The following is a 20099-nucleotide window of genomic DNA, read 5'->3' as shown; positions in this document are numbered from 1 at the left end:
AGATCCTTCTCGGTCGGCGTTCCCGTGCGATCCTCGTAGCACCAGCAGCGGCCGTTGTGGCCGTCGCCAGGAGCAACCCAAATGCCGGTGAGGGACACAGAGTACCGCGATCGCGACCACAGGGTTGCTACTCTGCATGAGGCTTCGCGATGTCAGGTTCATCGACCTAGCAAGCTACAAGCAATAAGTGGAACCCACGAACGAGCCAGCGAGCGAGCGAGCAAGCAAGTAAGCGTCGTCTAGCCGTCGTCCGCCAACAGCCATCCTTACCATCAACAAGTATAATGCTTCTGTCATGAGCGTCGCGGCACCGAACATCGACCGGTCCAGGCCGCGTCTCCGAACTGCACCGTAGCATAACCGAACCGCAAAATCTGGAGGGGTTGTGCCGCTAGTGGCGGCAAAAAGGCAGGTATCGATTTAGCCTTCATCTTTCGCCTTTCGGCTCGCGCCTGGATCGCCTCTGATCCGCTTGTTTACTGTGAGTCGCTCACTCGTCGGTTGCCATGGTGACTCCATCCCAGTGCCGCTGCCGCCGTCGCCACTGCCGCAGCAATAATGTTAGAAGTCCGTCGCTGGGCCATTTCGCCTCGTCTGGCCATCACAGCACAGCACTAACGCCCCATAGGCCCGCTACTACTGATGGCGTATCGTACTATGTACTACTGCGACCGCTGTTCCGCCTAGTAACGAGGAACGTACTCATGCAACAGTTCGGCCGGTAACGACTGGCAGCAGCGTCCACCGCGGCGGCGTTTGTGGGGCTCAACGATGGGTTCGGTTCTGTATTGACCCTACACAACTAGCTTAATGCTACTGGGCAACACTAGAACAATCTTCAACAGGATCTGTTAGATGCGCGAATCATGCGTGGCGGCCGCTGGTCCCGCCGCAGAGACTCCGCGTTGCAAACAATTCGTCTGTTTCTCATCGGTACCAGTTCGCTACATCCCTTTATAAATACTATTTCGCTGGTTTCGCTGAAGTACTCGTATTGTTATTGTACTTCTCCAACAGGCAGATTGAAATTTCCATTGGCTTCGTTTTTATGGTGTCGTTTCGCTCTACCTGACGACAGAAGATCTTGTTTTCGACATAGGTCTCGCCTTATGCATGCACGTGCTCACATCGTTTAGGGCTGCTAATCAGGTCATATATTTTTAAAGCCAACATGTAACCACAATATTCGTTTCAATAACTCACGGTCAATCAGCTCAGCTTTCCTACATTAAACACATTCAATTGTATTATACTGTATTAGCGTAGCTATTCTTATTATTAAAACAAACAAAACAATTTACCACAGACAGGCTTCGAGGTTTTTTGGAACGTCGATTAATACGTAGCTCTAGGATCTAATGGTCATTTTTGCCTTCCAAACTAGGGAAACGCGTTCTATAAAGCGGGTTCGGTCCAACCCTACATGTTCCGAGACCTTCGTTTTTATACTTGCTCAATTCTTACTCTGAAAACCTGATGTGCTTGTAGTTTAGTTAACGACCTGATGCCATTTCATCATCGGCAATACGGAAAACATTCAAGGCGAGATATATCGAGTAGGTTTAGGTGCTGTTTGATTTGACTACGATGAATTGAAGCAGTAACGATCAGTGAACCGTTACTACTTCAGCTCATACCAACGCAAACAGACTGTCGATTGACTGCGGTGCTATCTTGACCCGTCACAATTTGTTTCTCAGCCTTACACTCAGCAACTGTTTACGGTGGTACCAAAAGGTAAGGTAACGAAAAGTTAACTACAGAGTGCGCGATTGAGTGAAATCAGTTCCTTTCAACACGAATAATAGGGATGTTCGATGTTGTTGTCACTCTGAAAGAGTCAACAGTGGTCACGAATAGACACGCGCCGATATTTTTTCCAGAAGCTCATGGTCAACGGAATGTACGTGGGTAGGGCGAAGTCAAGAAGCAAATGCAGAATTTTCTAAAGCCCAAATCGGTTTTTGCTCCTTTAAGCCTTTTCCCAAGGCAACGCACCTAGGTTAATTTCAGATATGGAACAATCCCCTGTGGAATTTATATTAGATATCAAAAACTGTTCCACCGACGACAAGCAAGTGATCCGCTTGAAATCATTGTTTCTAAGCGCGTTCTTTCACTCGTTATTATCAGTTTTTACTATTATAAGATCACGTTGCCTATGCGCCAACATCTTACTCGAAGCTACGGCTTAGTCTGGGTTGTATTCGTAGTTCTGAAACATCAGTTTCTGGCTTGTTCGTTCATTGTGCATTCTTCCAACATTCCCGGCTCGGCCCCATTCGTTCATTTAGACCGCGGTTGTCAACATCATCATCTCGACAGCCGTGGTGCGCTGCACATAGACGCGCTTATCATTCTTTGCCTCTGCTTACCCGCATTTTGCGGTTCCTGCGAGCAAACCAACTGCTGCTATTGCAAGTATACCACCACAGGCCAAACAACAACGACGTGCCTAGCTGCTTACCTAACTTTTACAGTCAATGCTCGCCTACAGTTAATTATAGCTGCTATTAAGACGATGATTATAACCAGATGGTGGAGCTGACGGATGCACGGCTCACCATGTTCCATTTAAGATGTTCTCCTGGGCTTCTACTTGGTGCCCGGCCGCTTCTTGTAGTTCTGCCCCAGCTTCTAGCAAAACGCTGCAAGAGTGCTTTGCGCAGCTTTCCTTGTCATTTGTTGGCCTCCTTTTAGCTGACTTCGCCCTTATTCCTGTTTTGTTCATTCGGTCAAACATTACTGTTACAGCACCACATGGGCTAAACCTGCGCCATCTACTATTTGAAACCGCTTAACGTTTTCATCACTGACAACTGCTAATAGTGGTAGGTGAGTTATCTACAGCTCTGCTGGTGATCTCGGCGCGCCTGTAGGACGAAGCAGAGTGATTCCTCCTTAACTCGTATAGAAGCTAGTCAAGATGATGCAAAGAGAGCACCGCTTTTGTCCTCCTGGCTCTGGCCTTTATTCCGAAAAGAAAAAACCATCGAAACAACACTGTGAAACGAAACTGGTATACGTATACACCGATACTACAAAACTACTGGTACTACTGGCCCTTAATTTGGTCCTGCGGTCCGTCCTCGATTATCCAATATCTGCAATCCACCTATACCTGCACACCTTTTGTTCTACGAATATACATAAGGGCATGACACACGTATTCTGGCAACCAAGTCAGTCGTCAATGCCGCCATCGTTACCTTCTCGATTTGTCATTGCCGTCGAGAAGTTAGTACCTCTGTACTGGTACACTCTGGTGCCATAATCCTCTCCCTAATTGCGCTGATATTTAGCGCAATCCATCCGGCCTGCCTGTACGCCTGCCTGCCTGCGAAACGGAAGCAATCTTCCGATTTCCTCGTTCTGGCACCACATTCCGCTCAACTCGATAGATCGATCGCCCTATACCGAGTATCGCAGCCGTACTGCTCAGAGATGGGATGATCATACTGTGATGCTCTACTCAGTCAAGCTAGCCCATGAAGGATTTTCACTCAGCGCCGTTCTCCGGGACGGGTCACGTCGCATGACGCCGAGAGGCGTTTTTCTCACTCAACTAAGCACTGCCGCTGCAAATTTTCTCTCACTTTACTTTTCTCTGTTCGCATACTTTCAACTGTGAAGCCAATCGTGTGTAGTTACGTTGTCATAGCGCCTAGCTGATTATTCAGACTACTGCAAACTCGGCATTACATAGAAAACTGGCTATCACCACTGCCGCCGCCGATAACGGTGGTGGTGTTACACTCGTGTTTATTCTGTCCATTACTCTATTCACCCAATAACTTGCTAATCAATCAACCAGCGACAGCAGCAGCGGTACCTTATATCGAAGCACCTGGTACTCCAATAAACCTGATTCTAAACTCGTCGATCTTCCTTTGCTTAACGAAACGTAAATTCTTGATTATGAACTGATCTATTGTAGCCCGTGGTTGTACCCGGCTTGCAATCAGCAGCTAGTACTAGTGGTGTAGTCGCATATCGCTGCGCTTTTAGGACTGTAAATATACGTACAAATGGGCACGCCTAAGAGTCCCACTGCGAAAACAATTGCGTTTCCAGCGAGCTTCATGCGTTCCAATGAGCTTCCAGCGAGCGTAGCCTCTGACGTAGAAAAAGCTTCGGAAACTTCCCATGATGCACATACACACACACACACACGCACGCACGCATACATACACACACAAACACAAATATATCAGTCGGCAGGCACTAAATCTCACACAATATCACGATATCAGCCTGCGATGGGTAATGGGCTTGACTGAACGTCATACGTAAATCGACACACACACACGGCACATGCATATGTGTGCATTTGAATATGATGATACTGTAAGTTTGATCTTTCCAGTCCACAGAAAGATAATAAGCTTGCGTGCGGTCAACGGAATCTGCTGAATTTCATCTATGCTGACCTTATTACTAAAATACCCTCTTGATCTATACTTACAACGATAATATTTTATATGTAATTGTAATGCGACTATCCGTCTTGTACTCTGCCACTTCGGTATTGTTATAATGACAGGTCGTTGCATGTCGTTGTTGCCGTCGTCGTTGTTGTTCGTTGACGGTGTGCCCTTTTCCTTGGTGGTCCGTCCCTTTCCTCAGCCTAACGTTTCGCACACAGCCCGGCCGGTCCAGGCCAACTCAACGTTAGATAAATGGAAAACAGACGATAGACACCCAATCAAATGCTGGCGACAGCGGCGCCGCTGGCGGCGGCGATGGCAATGCAGTCGTATGTGCGGGCGGCACGGTACGATATCCTTCCTTCCAATTCAGTGTGATGATGTCCGCTGCTCGTACGCGCCCGTCCTCTTTCTCACTGGCCAACGATCGCTGCTGCTCGTATATGCGTCGTTGTCACCCGCTTTAGATGTTAGGCCGCTGGTTACCGATGGTTTACCATCACGATCATCGTCAGCATGAGCATCACCATCATCGTTACTATGGCCTTATCTCCCCGTCCCCGCGACGGGCAACACGAGCGACGACCTGTCGTTGTTGCTCGCAACCGCCACCTTCGCTATGAACAGCGGCTAACGCTCGTAAGTGCGCAGTATTTCGATTCCTCACTGCTATTCCTCCTCTCCACCTTCCGAGCCACAGCCAGTCGGACAGCCGAGCTGGGCTCGTGAGCAGCACTATTTGAACTGCTGCGCATACCGCCACCGCATTGACGACGACAACAACTGGCGCATATACAGCCGTTGTACCCTCGGCCACCTCCGCCCTGCTGCAGAATCAAGGATCATCACTTGCGCGGTTAGCACGGGAGTTATACATAAGCTCTGCAACCGTTGATAGGAAAAGGGACAGCCAAGTCGGTGTACAGGCAGACGCGCACCACGTAGAGAGCACACACATAGTAACACTGATGCAGTGACTTCCACGGCTAGTGCCGCGACGATGCTTCCGACTTAGCGGCCCGAGCGGCATCGACAACCGAGTGGCCACCGATCAGATCGCTACTACTGTGATTATTATTCAAGTGGCAGAATATGAACTGTCGATGTTAGTTTACAGATCCGTTGGACAGATCTCGTTCGTGATCGTCCGAAGGATGATGCTTCGATGGGCGGCAGTGTGACACTGTCGAGGCACCGTCATCAGCACGACTAATAACAGCAGCTGCAACTTCTCGTCGGTGGCGATTCCCGCAAGGGTACAATGAATAGTAACATTAGCGAAGTTTATCTTCGCTCGCCGCTGGTTACCTTGGTCGTGCGGCCACCGTCATCGTCATCGTCATCGTCGTTGACAGCGGCGGCAGCGGCGACGACGAGGGTGGTGGTGGTGGTGTTGCTGGCGTTAATGACAGTGGAGGTGATAACAATGCTGGTCCGGTGGTCTTCGCTCTCGACTTTCGTTTCTGGCAATTTGTCTATAACTGGCAGCCTTCGGAAGTTGACGTGGTCAATTATTGGCGCGATGACGCTTTTTTGGCCTCGTGCACCGGTCCTGTTCCTCTTTTAAGCACCATGAAAAAGCAGAGGTTGAAATGGGATTGGATGCTAATACCAATGTGCTAATCAAGCCGTAAAAATTTAATAAATGGAAGGCAAGACAGCCTCCTCGACTCGGGGTATAAGTAAACTGCTCTATGCTACGTACACTCATGGTATTGTCCGACAATTTCCTGCTGATCCCGCATCACACAGGCTTATTTACCTTTTGTCCCTTCGTACTTGGGGCTTCGCTTCGCTTCCTCATCGTCTTTACGCACAGCAGGCTCCAACGGCAATAGGGATCTCGTCGTATACAACAAGCACCCTCGCTCTCTTGCCAGCAAAGAGAACAATTGTTGACTCTTACTAAAAATCGACGGCAAACTCTGTGGGTTATTGCAGCTTGCATTCTTCTGTAATGCCTAGTCTACTTTGATGAAAGACGCCAACAATTGTCCCGCGTTCAGGTTTCCGATTGAAGTGACCCTCGAGTTGTCCTCATGTTGCTCGAGCCAATATTTAGCGTTTTCCCGCAACCCTTGTACATCCCCCACGTCGTATCTCTTGTTAAGAGAAAGTTACCACATTCATGCACCGATACGACATGGAGTTCTTCGGCCCTTATGTTTTTCAGGGGATAGTGGCCGATGGCTTAATGATCCTTTCTCCTCACCACTGCTGTTTCTTTTCCCCGCTTGGTAATTTATCGAGGATCCCCTTACCTATCTGGCGGCTTGCATCATTCGTTCGTTTAGTTTTTTCCTCTCTTTTTGCTATAATTTTTCGAGTGACTGCCTTGTTTCGATTCTTCTGTTTAGAGCTAGTTTAGTTGTTGTCGGTTCGGTGCCCTATCCGCTGGCTGTTATAGGACGCCTGACAGAGCGACTTCTGCCGCACTGACTAACAAACTATGATCTGCTACGCCGATGACATCGTGCTCGCCGCTGCCATTTCCAAAACGGCCTGTTGCTACATATATCATTGTTGTTGTTAGTCCACAGTAGTACAAGTGCAGCTACTCCGGATACAACGAATACCTGTTCGGCTGTTGTTTGGAGGTTGTGTGTGTGTTTGGCGTATGAGCGTCCGACATAAGAATTGCAATGGCCGAAGGAAACGCAGCGGTAAGCAACTCAACGCCAGCATCTATGCCACCGGTGGTACTAGACGTGCCACCGGTGGCATAGATGCTGGCATGAAACTGCAGCTATTGAGGACATTGGCCTAACCTCGCTGCGAACCAGCGCGCTCCTTGGCATTCACTCCGACAGCTAGTTGCTTCTGCTGCTGGTGGTAGCAACAGCAGCAGCAGCCGCAGCATGGGTTCTCTACTATGTGGATAGCGTTCCGGATGGACCAACAACAACTTCAATGGCGGTAACAGCTGCAGCAACAGCAGCAGATACTAACATCCGTCTTCATACTCAACATCAGTGGGGATGCTGAACGAGTGGCGTCGAGTGACGTTGATCCAGCCGGGGGCGCTGAGCTAAGCTGAGAGCTGGCTGGCCACATAAAGCTGCGTTGTGCATGGTATATTGGAAACGCATCTACAAACCTCAAGGGGAACTTGGAAGTGTTCGTGGTTACGTTGTAAGAGGCAATGCTGATGCGGCAGCCATCAAAGTAAGTGCGGCTGCTTCTGGTTTCAAGTTGCCTGCCTATGTATACATGTATAATACGAATACACCAGCGACTTCATGTTAGATCACGAGTGCATTTGCAGCAACGTAGACGTATGCTAATGCCAAGCTACGCTATTCTACAGTGCTGTCTACGCATACTGTTTCTCGCCTTAATATATTTTCACTAAATAACAGCTACAGGGACGGCGTCAATGCACAAGCGCCTACTTGTTTTTTCTCCTGCAAAAAGCGACCGGAGGCGAATGGACGGGCGAAGTCCCCACGAAACTCGTCCGTTCGTCCAACGATTGCCGCTATTTTGCCGATGGGCTTCCCGTATCTGACTCTGTCACTGCCCGCTTCTGTTTGAAGCAATAACAGTGAGTGGTGCTACTGCCGCCGGCGTTTTCACGGCCGTCGCGACAGCCATAGCTCAACGCTCCGAACAGGGTAACTACTGCACGATAGACAGATAAACAGACAAGAACGACAGTCGGAAAATCGCGCGGCCGCGGCCACAGCAATAAAAGCAACGACTTCAGGGCGTACCAGACTTGAGAGGCTGATGCTGCTGCTGCTGCTGCCGCCCCTGGCGACGGTGCGTGGAGGAGATGAAAAACGCAGAGCCAGAAAGCAGCAACAGCAAACGCTAAGCAGACAGGCAGGTAGCACTAGGACGAGACAGCAAAACTTCAGTTAGTCCACCATACAACGGCAAGCAGAAGTCATAACGGGGTGCGTTAACACCATGACGCTGACAAGAGTGAGTGCACGACGAAGTCAGGAATAAGGCATGGGCAGGATCGAGCAATACAAGTGAATAGGAAAGGGCAAGGCACGGCAGCACGCCAAGCACGCCGCCGGCTTTCCTGCTGCTATTAGTGATGGTAATGGTGGCGCTAGTGTTGTAGGCTAAGTCACGAACGATAAACCAGTCAAGTCGGTTGGCATTGACGACCACTGCGGCTGCTGCTGGCCAGGCCGCGTCACCGTGAGTGCCCGCGCACCAGGAGCGCAGCCGAATCCTTTTCCTTCTCTGCTCCGGTTATGTGCGGCGGCTGCATTAAGAGCAGCAGCAGCAACAGCACATAATCGAACAAAACGACCAGGCAGTAAGCGGAGAGTCGACCCAATCCGACCCAGCCGGCGGTTGTCAGACATGATCAGGATAGAAGAATGGCGCTCAGCTGGGGCTGGCTGGCTGGCTGGCTGCAGCAGCAGCAGCAGCAGCTGGGTAGCGGCAGTTCGAACGAGAAAGAGAGAAACCAGCCCTGTTCTGCAGTTCAGTTTAATACTGCAATAAGTTAATGTATCGTCGTTGCCACCGCCACCGCTGTAGGAGTAGTAACGTCTGTCTCGTCTACGTTCCTTTCCTGTAATGTTCGCCTGTTGCCTGTGAGTGGCAAAGCGGAGCGCCGAACGGGAGAAGCAAGCGCGACTACTCACAGCCTTTAGCACACGACCACGCCATCAAGCCAAAAAAAGAAGAATAAACAGGCAATGAACGGAAGAGAACGAGGAGCAGCAGTAACAACAGGAGCAGCATCTCTACTATGAAAGAAAAAAAGGACAGCGTAGTTGCCGCCGCTGCGCGACGACGACCCGGCACAACCAGAAGACAACAACAAGCAGTCAGCATAAGCCCAGTCAAAGCGCTGTTGCTGTTTTCGGAAAACGCCGCTAATGCCATCTTTGCTCCTGCTGCCAAACGTAAGTCGTCGTTGTCGTTGTTATTTTTGTTCATCGTTTGGCGCAAGCCAGCCACGACCGTCGACTGTCGAGGTAGCGGCTGGTCGGTTGGTCAAGTGAGCGACCGGCTGAGGCGGCGTACTAGGGAACGCCAATGCAGACCCAGGCACAGAGCAACAACTAGCGACTGCCGCGGCTACGTCATCGGCGAGGGTTGACCTGCGCTGCTACAGGGACACCGTGGGTGGATAAAATGGAAGCAGCAGCAGCAAAAGCCATGATGATGCTGATAGTTGTAGGCCCTTGGCTGTTCGGTTCGACAGTCGGGTCCCCTTCGATGAAACAGCCTCCCCTTTCCACTCTATGGCCTAAACTGTGACAGCCACAGCAACTCACGGCCACCGTAGCAACGGCGGGATAACAGCGCTCACCGAACTACGACGACGACGACTAACTGAGGACGGACAGCGCAGTTCTGCGAGAGAGAGCTCGCCTTTTTCACTGCTCCTATCACGACGCTATGAGCTAGTTGCCTGCGCTGGTGGCGGCGCTGGCGGGCGCTACCAAATCAGCGAACGCTGCCGCTCTGACTGGGTCGAGTTGGCTTGGCTGGCTGGGGAGCCGTGGCAATAACCGGTGCTCGCGGCACCCAGCAGCTGCCGATCTACGTCAACAGGGCAGACAACAGAAAAAGGAGGCTTGCCTGCCTGCCTGCCTGACCGACCGACCGACCGTCCGCCCGGCTTTGCTGCGGCTGTGGAATGATGTTGGATGGCACACCAGTATCAACAAGAGCAGACAACGGCCGTCGTTGTCCACAGGCACTTGCGGCTGTGCTTGCCACAGCGCGCATCCCGACGATCACACAAGATGGCGATGATGATTGTATAGTCGTTGTTGATTACGATGCTGATGATGGTTGTCATGATAATCATCGTAGCGTTGACGCCGATGTTGGCGGTCACACCGATAGCGCATCAGCGCTATCAGACGAGTTATAAAAATTGTTGGCGTTATTGTTGTTGTTTTTGTTGTGCTTGTGGCCGTGGCAGTAGGAGTAACCGATAGATAGACGGATAACTAGATAGGGCTATAGACGGAGAAACAAGCAAACAAACACAGACAGACAGATGTAGAGAGAGAGAGAGGGGGCAGGAACGGAAGGCGAAGCAGCAGAAACCGACCAAGATGCGATGGACGAATGGACGCCCTCTGGCTCTATTTATACTGTTGCCGTGCTAAGCGAATAGTGCAGGACCGTTCGTAGCTCAGAGACAAGGTAACTATTACCCCTACGGACTCCGTTGCCATATAGAGGCATGCCAGGACTGGCCGGCAGACAGGCCATAAGTAAGGGTCATTGGCGGAGACAATCGCTTGCTGCGCAAGTTACTACGAGTAAGAGAGAATCAAGAACGCCACACATACGAATAGCTAGACAAAAGCGCGTATACAAAAAGGCTCAAATAGATCGCCGCGAATATACGTGTACATATATAGAGAAAGAGGTTCTCCACGGCTAGGAAGTGTTCATGGGGCCATGACATGCGTGTGCCAATGACTGACTGACTAACAGATAGACTCCAGTATGAAGAGCTGGGCTAGAACGAGATCGTCTAAGAAAACTTTGACTAACAGAGGAGCTCCCAGTTGGGTATACAGGCTAACAAAGTCGCGTTCGATCGTTGGTCCAGAGAACCGGACTGCAATTGGTTATGCCTATTTGGTTAACCCTTTGTCGTCGGTCTTTTAGTAAAAATACGATACTGCTACATAACGCTTAACACATTCATACAGGCATTATACTGTACATGCTAAATACAGGCTTCGGGGACCGGTGCCGGACGCACAAAGACCATCCATAGTCGACTGGTCGTGCTACGGCTGTAGCTCCCGCATTAAACGGCGCAACCCAGCACGCAGAAACGCAGTGCAGCAAACGCATAATACACAGACAGATGAGTAGAAAAGCAGACGAAGCGCTTAGTAGTGTGTTCCCAGAAGATTCACATTTCCGTGCCCATGTCCCAACACGAGTCGCAGCCGCCTCTACAAAGTCCTACTGCCCCCAGGAACGTCTATCTAATACAGCTGCTGTTGCTTCTACTATAATAGTATTGTACTAATAAAACGACTATCTTTGTAGGAGGAGGAGAACCAGCCAGCCACCCAGCCTAATGCGACGCCTGCAAATATTAGTCGTACGACTACTAAATCCTTTATGCGTCGTGCCCTAACTTCTGAAGCGTTATCTTACTGGGTATAGTATGCTACATAAAGTAAACGCTCGTGAGTGAGCGAGGAGCTTCACGAGAGACGGAAGAGGCCAATGCGCTATGCTGTGTGTCTCTGTTAGCGTGCGTGCGTGCGTGCGTGTGTGTGTGTGTGTGTGTGTCTGTGTATGTGTGTGTGTGTGCTCGCCGTATGGAAGATGCGGTCTGCTAGTGGGCAACCTGAACAAGGCGAGAGCAGAGGAGAAGCTGCCGTAATCGTTATCGTCGTCACCGTCACTGCTGCTGCTGCTCGGCCGGCCGGCCGGCCGTTCGTTCGTTCGTTCGTTCGTTCGTCCGTCCGTCCGTCCATCCGTCCAGACGCACGCCCTTGCTTGTCTTCCATCCTACTACCCACACAGCTACACACAGGTATACTCACAAGAGACGCGCACAATGCCGACGATTGCGGTAGTGGTAGCTGCGCCAATAGCGACTGCGGCTCTACGCTGAAGAATCCAAGAAAAGAGCAGGCAACCAAGCAAGCAGTAACCCAATGGCCGCCTCAGAACTCAGCACGATGGATAAGGTCAGCGACTTCAGGACGACGATGCTATCGCGGTGCGGAGCTTTAGCTGTTGCCGCAGATGCTGTCCGTGCAACAAGATCAGGGCCCGAGCAGGTTGATAGAGAGGGTAGAAAAACTGCACATAACGATGCTACGGCCGCTGCTGGCAAAGGCAGCGATAGCGGCCGCAGCGGCGGATGTACGAGGGCCGCTGACGGAATAACGCAACTAAAACAGCGGCCAGCCAGCCATAAAGGATCGCCAGGAAAGGATAAAAGGAGCAGATAAAGGCGAAGACGAGAAGAACAAGGCTCAGCTCGGCCCAAACATAATCATGATCATCATAAACAGCAGTTAAACCGACAAACCCAGGGCAGTACCATTTCAACAAAGCCAAGTGAACCAAGCTGGTCCTGCCGCTGAGAACAGAGTAGCTGCTGCCATCGCTCTGCAGCGTTGAGCTCTGTGCTGCGTCAAGTGTCAAATCCAAGCCGAACGCTTGCTGTCTTCGACCGTCACCACCAGCACAGAAAAACTCCGGACATAGAGACAACGGAAACACGCAAACGAGAGGCTGAAGACACAGCGGCGAGTCAGGGAGCAATGACCAAACCTGTCCTCTTTTTTTTTGTCTGTTCATGAAGACTTGGTCGGCCAGATGACTTTGCCTGCAGTCGCACACCACAAGGCGGCCCCGTCCCTGCACTTGCGCACATAAGCGCAGATGTGCACATATGTTTAGAAATGTGTATGTGTCTGGACAAGCTCTTTGCTACACATAACTTTCTCTCCTGTTCTATAAAGTTATATTTGTTAACATGTCAACCCATTGAAATATTGCCTTATTCTGCATCGCGAGTTGTTGTACGTTAACAGGCAATTGATGCTGTGGATTGGGTAAAGGGATTCAGGAGACAGACTTTCGGCTCAGTGACGTAAATGACTCCAGTAGCAGTCTAATATCGATGATTCAATGTACATACATGCCTTTTCGTAAAAGCTAACACATGTTAACTGACTCATATGCCGTACCGTAGAGCTAGCCAATCGCTGTTGTTTGGAGTGCACTTAACTAGAACTTGTTCCGATTATTGTTCGCAGTTATTTAGCATCTCTCTTAACTTACTGACCATAGCTAACGCCGCATGGCATTAATCGCATGAATCGTCTAGTTTTTATAGCGTTTTGTTCAGCCGTTGCCGGAACAGCCTATCCCGTATATGCTAGATTTTTTACGCTAAGTCACAGCGACTACTGTTTGCATGATAAGTAGGTAACTTATTATCTAATGCTGAATAACTAGAAACGGCCCACACAGCCTAATATATGCATAACGATAAAATTTTGCACTTCGACAAGCATCTAGTTTGCTATAATGTCCGCCTATATTAATAGAACAATAAACACGTATGTATAGGTGTATATAATAGTAGCAACAATAATCACTCTAATTCTGCTTTAAGACGTTCTAAATTATAAGCAAACCACTTTGGGAGCGGATTCCAGCTGAGCAGGAGACCCAATTACGTTTGCAAGCGTCATTTCCATAACAGCTTTCGCCCTCCAACAGGTGACAGGAATTTTGACGCGTGCGGCCGTCTAGCATAATGTTCGGAACACCCGTGTTGCAGGCCACTGGTGCGACGACGTTGGCGAGGGTAACAACAGCGTAAAGCAAATCAGGCAGCTCCTCTCTTTAGCCTTGTAACAAAAAGACCCGATCCTTTTTTTTACCTTGGTTGTAGTGAAGCAATTGCCTGCGACGAATTTGTCGCGACCACAGATTGCAGGTATATTCGTAACTTTAGCAACACAGTTGACAGGGGCCGGAGTGGGCATAAATATGGTGAATCTAAGAGGCCTATATATATATATATATATATATATATATATACGTTTTTACTTGTTTGCGGCGCAACAGCCGCCGGCGCTACTGTGGCAGTGATAGGCGCAAGGGACAAGGCTTTGCCACCGACGACCGATCAGCCGAGTGACAGCGAACGCCTGATACACGCCGATGGCTGTCGATGGCTCAGTTTGTGGTCAGACACAGTCAGCATTGATGATGATGCCGCGGTTTGCTGCGTGGCTAGCGATCGCGACGGACGCTGCTTCTACGATGCCATCACTAGGAGATGAACAGAGAAGTAGCGCAGTGAGCAAGCGAGATTGGGTTCGTTTGCGCTTCAAAGCCGATAGCGCCAGCCTGTACAAGTGAGCAAGCAGCCAGCCCTCGTAACCTGGTGTGTTGCTACAGAGGATGACAGCACGCACGAGTTGTGTCGCCATGGCGTTGGTAGCAGTCTTGATGCTTCTGCGAGGAGGCACTGTGTACACTATCCCAATGGTGTCGATACAGTCAGCCAAGGAAATGACGATGCCTTGGCTCGTTCTCTGGAAGTCCGGAAGGTGCTGATCTGCGGTGCGCGCGCATACACCACATCCACTAGGATACGAGAGACGCGCAAGCGCACGAATCATCGTTGTAGTAGTATTAAAAGAACACACAGCGTGCTGCAGCCGGACAAGCAAAATAAATCGACGAGGTAACAACAACTCTAATCGGGGAGGAAAATGAAGCGAGCCACGCACAGATAGTACGATCAGGATGGCGCCGGCAAGAAGACCCGAACGTCGGACAACTAGCGGGAACGGCTTTAGCCGACCACAGCCACGAAAATGGAAGATGAGTTTAACTGCAGCAACAGCTGAAGCCAAAAGACGTTAAAGCAGCAGCCACAGAGGTAGTTGGGACGTTGGCGTCGGTGGTGATGCGTTCATCTCGCAGCATTCCACACTTATTACATAGAACAGGCGAGTAAGCAATGGAACAAGTCGATGATAGAGGTCTCTAATCAAGCGGTCCATACTCCCAAAAAGGTCCAGCTATACGCAGGTCACCGCTATTCATATAAGTGAGGTAGACAGACAGAACAGACGGCTTATTAGACAAAATTAGGTAGTTGGAATAATTCTTTATCCGACACCACCGTCGTTCTCGGCATCGATCTTGCTGTTGCTATTCGCTTGTTGTCTGATCCTTTTTACCAGAAGAGCAATGCTCGCTCGAAAGCGCGAGCGCGCGCGCGCAGCAGCAACCGGCAGGGCTTGGACGAGCGGGAGAGGGCCTGTTCTAGGCGCTTAAGCATGACGCATACACATATACACATGCGTTGGGTTCGAAAAACGGTAGCAGATTCTAGCAAAACCAACCATACCGCCATGTACCGTGAGGAGGGATAAGAGATGACTTGCCGAAAGGCTGACAAGCAGGCAGAAATTAGGACTTCTACTACAAAACCTCTGCATGAGACTGTCCCTGTGGTTCATTTTTTGGGGGGGGGGGGAACCAGAAACGTAGGAAATAACCGAACCCTTGGCTGATCATTCTTTTTCTTCTTCATGCTCGTCGACTTCAACGAAGCTCCCGTTGACGATGTATACAGAGATCTGCTGATATTTGGGTATACGCATGCGTTAGTCTGCTGGGGTCATGGAGCAATTGACCAACGGATGGCCGCCTAACCCATTCATCGCTGTTAATCGAGGCTTTCCGAACCCAGCAACTAGATGCTGCCCAATGGTACACGAAAACAGCGGTTATCAAGCTAAACATACGAAAACATGCGGTCTCCTGGCGCTAGCTGTAACCGCTACGGCGCTACATCAACGCTGCCACTAGCAGAAATTATAGTAATACACCAGTTCCATCGTCTGCTAGTTGCACCGGCTGCATTAATCACAGCGTATATATAACAACATAGTGTAGCCAAGATAACAACCGGCGTATCCCCGCCAACTAGCCACTAGGTTTTCGCTTACTTCAGGCTTGCTTTACGGACGTGCGCGATCATCTAGCTATCCTCCACGTCCTGGTGCATTCGTTTGTTGTTAACATTGTCACCATCGTCACCATTATCATTGTACGACTAAGAAGAGGCAGTCATAGAGACCGGCGTCGTTGAGCGGTCGCTTGCTCGGTTTTTCTATCACTCTGCGCGGAGTTGTAGTAAAAGAAAGAAGCGCAGTGGCGGTACCACAGAGCGCGCATGCAGCTATCAACCGTTTCTTTAGGTGGCGTTAGTCCGCATGAGACAAGGACCAAGTATCAAGTTCGCTTACCATTGCTAGAACATACTTACTCCGCAAAAGTAGCGATACCTACTACCTACCGATATTAGCACTAGTGTACGACAGAGAGCGCTGAGCAGCCTGGAAGTCGTAGTCGCAGCGGCGGCGCAACAGAAGCATCATCAGCAACACGGTGCCGTATGCTACCATCATCCCTCCGCCTGCTAGCCCTATGGCATTCCGGCCATTAACGACGTCGTCCTCAACAATAGCATGAGTCTCACATCACCATCCGTAACGCCAATCCGGCCATCGGCGATGGTTCCTGCCTGCCTGCCTGCCTGGCGCTCGTTGCCGTCCTCCCTCGTGTGGCCTTCGAGCTCAATCAACTAGTGAGTTAGTAAGCTAGCCATGCAGCCTGCGAGTTACCCGGATAGTAGCAGTCAGCCTCTCCTTGCTGCGCAGGAGGCGGCCGACCGCCGTCGTTGCCACTGTACTGCCTCCATTGGTGCCAGTAAACCAGGCTGTGGCAGGCAGAGAGAAAGGCAGACAGGCACCAGCAGCGCGCACGAGCAAGCGACCAAGCCGGGTTGCCTGCTCTACAGTAGCGCCAAAGAGCGCACCATTAGAGCTGTCGTTATTGCTGATGCTGTTGGCGGTAATAATGACGGTGATGGAAGTGATGATGTGTGCTGATGCGGGCACCGTGCCAGTGATCCTGACGGTAGCGGCAGGCATTAGCCGTCGACAGCAGTGAGCCTTTCTTCCCGCCGCCTTCTTTGCTTGCCTTTTTAGTAATAATATTAATAAGGTGATGCCTGTTACTAGAACTGCCGGTGCTGCTGCAACTGCTACATCTGCTATAACTAATACGAACACCGCTGAACTGTAGCAATTCTGCGACGGCAACTGGGCCGCTCACTTTCCAGGAGTCCTATACGGCGAGTACGCATGTACTGGTGGTATGTAGAAAGCCATCAGCGCCAGTATACTACACCCAGTGACGGACGGACAACGATTACGGACGCATACGGACTCAGTTAGACAAGCATACAGATACAAACAAAGATAGCAAGCCAGCGTCGGCAGCGCTGTTGGCGAGATCCAACTAACCCAATGGCGATGGCAGTGTCGCCAACGCCACTAGCCTCCATAACGGCCGACAACGGGAAACGGTGGTGCAGGTGGTGATGGTGCTGCCGCGAATGGCTTCCCGCCGGTCGCTCGTCGCTCATGATCACCGGCAGCACCAAGGGACTGTACTAAGTACACAATCAGCTGCTACATACTTAACGTCAGGGACAGTACAGCTTAATCTTAGAAGAAGGATAGGGCACAGTGGTCATGAGCCGGTGGTGGCGGTTACAGCGCCGCAGTCACGCTACTACGTTGAAGTTGTCGCTGCGGCATTCCTTCATGCTCTCCATCTGTCCCGCTCTTACTCACCATTCGGTACATTTCTCTCAGTCATAATTGTGTGGGACACGGTAATGCATTTGAAAGGAGTGCGATGATAAAAAGTAAGAAAAACCTCCAACGAATCTCCTATCGAATTTCTCCATTCGACACCGAGAACGAATAGAGAAGCGCAGGTTCCTTCAAATAGAAGAAGGGCAACCAAACGTTTGGTAACTGCTATACAGTTGACTCTGCTGCCGCTTCTTGATCGAGGTTGATATGTTTCCATTTAGAATAAATATGAGGCCACGGAGAGACACGTGTACAAAAGCTGAGGTGACTCTCTTTATTCAAAAAGTCAAAAATATCTACGAAAATAAAATACTAAAAAACTAGGATAGCCAGTTACGTGCAACCCTTCGCAGGTACATATTCTTACTGTTTTAACCGTCCTGATGAGAACTGAGTTCACTAAACTTTATCAAAACGGCCAAAGAGCTGAAAGGCGAACAGACTGCATTTGACGATCGCAGACAAGAAGGGAACTGATCTTTTAGCACATTGGAATAGCAGCTACGATGACTCCCTTAAGAAATCCCATCCCAAAGCAATCTCTTCCCGACAGGAACCAATGAACATCTGCCGGTATGCAGGGGCCCCCGCGCTCCAACGGGCTTAGGCCCCTACAACCAACAGAGCAAGAAACCTGACCACGGGTTTCAGAAAAAGGCCAAAGTTGCTTCTAAGATTCTCAGACCCTGGAAGAGCCGCGTCTTCTCCGGAGCTATTCTGAGCATCCCTTTGTAACAGAACGCATTTGGTCCTGCTCTTAGTCTCCCTCGTTCATCTCCCTTGAGAGGCTCTAACGGCCAAGAACCCGTTTGTTGCCTGAAGAGGACTGCCACCATTCAACCCATACGATCATCTACAGCTTTAGGGATCTTTACATCCTACTGGAAGATAGGCCGGTCCAAGCTAACGTCGACGACCCTGACGGATTTAGCACATCACCTACGCCGACATTCACCTATAGGCGGAGTTGCTGGAGCCAAAGGCAACACAACTACGCTCTTCACCCCAGGGTTATTCTTTCCCTGTTCATGGATGGAGTTGCCACTTTGAAGGAGCAGTCTACAGCCATCAGATGGCTAGGCTGTTCATCTTTCTAGGAATGATCGCGAATGCTTGGCGCACTATTCCCTCGTGCACTGCGACGATTGGCTACTATATAATAATATACGACGGCCATTACACTGCAGCCAGCGTCGATCGCTTCTGTCTGCCAGTGGCGACTACCATTCTTTTCCGACAGGGGGCCTTTCCTATTCTTACTCCTTGCTTTATTTGAGCGTTGGTTAAGGTTCGTCACTGGATCGTAAACTACTACAGTTAGCCCTGCTTGCAGAAGCAGCTCCAAGAAAGCAACGGATGAAGTCAGTTTTCGCTCGACGTACAATAATACATCGAACCATTTGACGCCTTACGACCTGAAGGTAATATGGACTATCAAGGCAAATGCGCTGGTCGTACCTCATGGCCTCAATGAGAGAATTTTCATAGTTACATATATTCTACGGAAATTTAATCTATATAATGGTTTAAAGCAAACTGGCATTTTCAAGATCGCGTACTTCGTTTACTGTAACAGTCTTAAATGAAGGCTCATGGTCTAACTAGAATTTACTGCGAAACTAACGGCCTGTTATAAACCATGTAATATAGAAACCCGTATAGCATTGCAATGATTTCCTCCTGAGCCGTAGCGCGGCTAAAGATCCACTACAGTCAGTTGGCATCAAACTGTCTATGACGAACAGATTGGCGTTCAACATTACAGCAAATACGCATCAATCGCATAAATATTTGATTTCATGCTAAATCTATCCAGCTGAGTTGACATTTAGCCGACGATAATAGATGCATTAACGCTTTCACATTCCTCTACCCGAACCGCGCAGATCTCGCGTTGGCCTAATTCCTTGTTACTTCCGAGTTCTATCAATCGACAAGACTTCGGCGTAATGGTGTATTAAACACGGCTGGTGGATAGCTCTGGAGAATAACTGCAGTCTCATCCGACAACAAGCCTAGGTTATCTATCTCCGTCCTGGCAACTACACCCTAACGAGGATCTTCCCGTCGACAGTCGTTTTTTCATATCCCTATGGCTAACTCTTTGTTATACAGAACCCAAGCAGCGCCTCTAGCCGCGATTCTCTGCGTTACCGCGAGGATCTTATGGAGGGCAAACAAGACCCCGTAGTCTTCACGTTCCAACCAAAAATATCATGGGCCGCCCACTCCGGAAGAAAGCGTAATACTATATTGCCGGCTAGCGAAAGACCGAAGCAAGCGAGTCAGCGCGTTTCCAAGCAATAGAAGCGAAAGCCGAAAGGCGGATAACGCTCAAGCAAAGCTTAAGTTGTTTCCAGAAACACAGCAGACTCTTTTATATGTTGCATGTGTCTACACACACCCACCCATAGTCATCTCCGTGTTCTCGAACGGGCGCTGCCTGGTTGAATAGGCCTTAGTGAGCTTATCGAGCCAAACGGACTTTCTTTACAGCAAC

At 49.9% G+C, this 20099-nt stretch overlaps 2 protein-coding genes across 4 annotated transcripts in view; both read right to left on the bottom strand.

Moving 5' to 3' along the window:
* LOC147752181 (uncharacterized) overlaps positions 1 to 20099 on the bottom strand; it is a 47160-nt gene that overhangs the window by 20248 nt on the left and 6813 nt on the right. The gene's annotated exons all lie outside the window — the stretch shown is intronic.
* Positions 1 to 20099, bottom strand: part of LOC111270019 (uncharacterized) — a 45279-nt gene extending 25180 nt beyond the window's left edge. Inside the window, exon 1 of one of the 2 annotated variants that reach the window (XM_022850009.2) lies at positions 1 to 20099. This exon is cut by the window's left edge and continues 12090 nt beyond it. The gene's annotated coding sequence lies outside the window, so the exon portion shown is untranslated. The other variant, XM_022850011.2, reaches the window with a different exon arrangement.

This window comes from Varroa jacobsoni, unplaced genomic scaffold (assembly GCF_002532875.2).
Source record: "Varroa jacobsoni isolate VJ856 unplaced genomic scaffold, vjacob_1.0 scaffold_1429, whole genome shotgun sequence".
NCBI classification, from domain to species: domain Eukaryota; kingdom Metazoa; phylum Arthropoda; class Arachnida; order Mesostigmata; family Varroidae; genus Varroa; species Varroa jacobsoni.
Note: the sequence above shows the minus strand (reverse complement) of the source record. Positions and strands in the feature narration are given on the sequence as shown.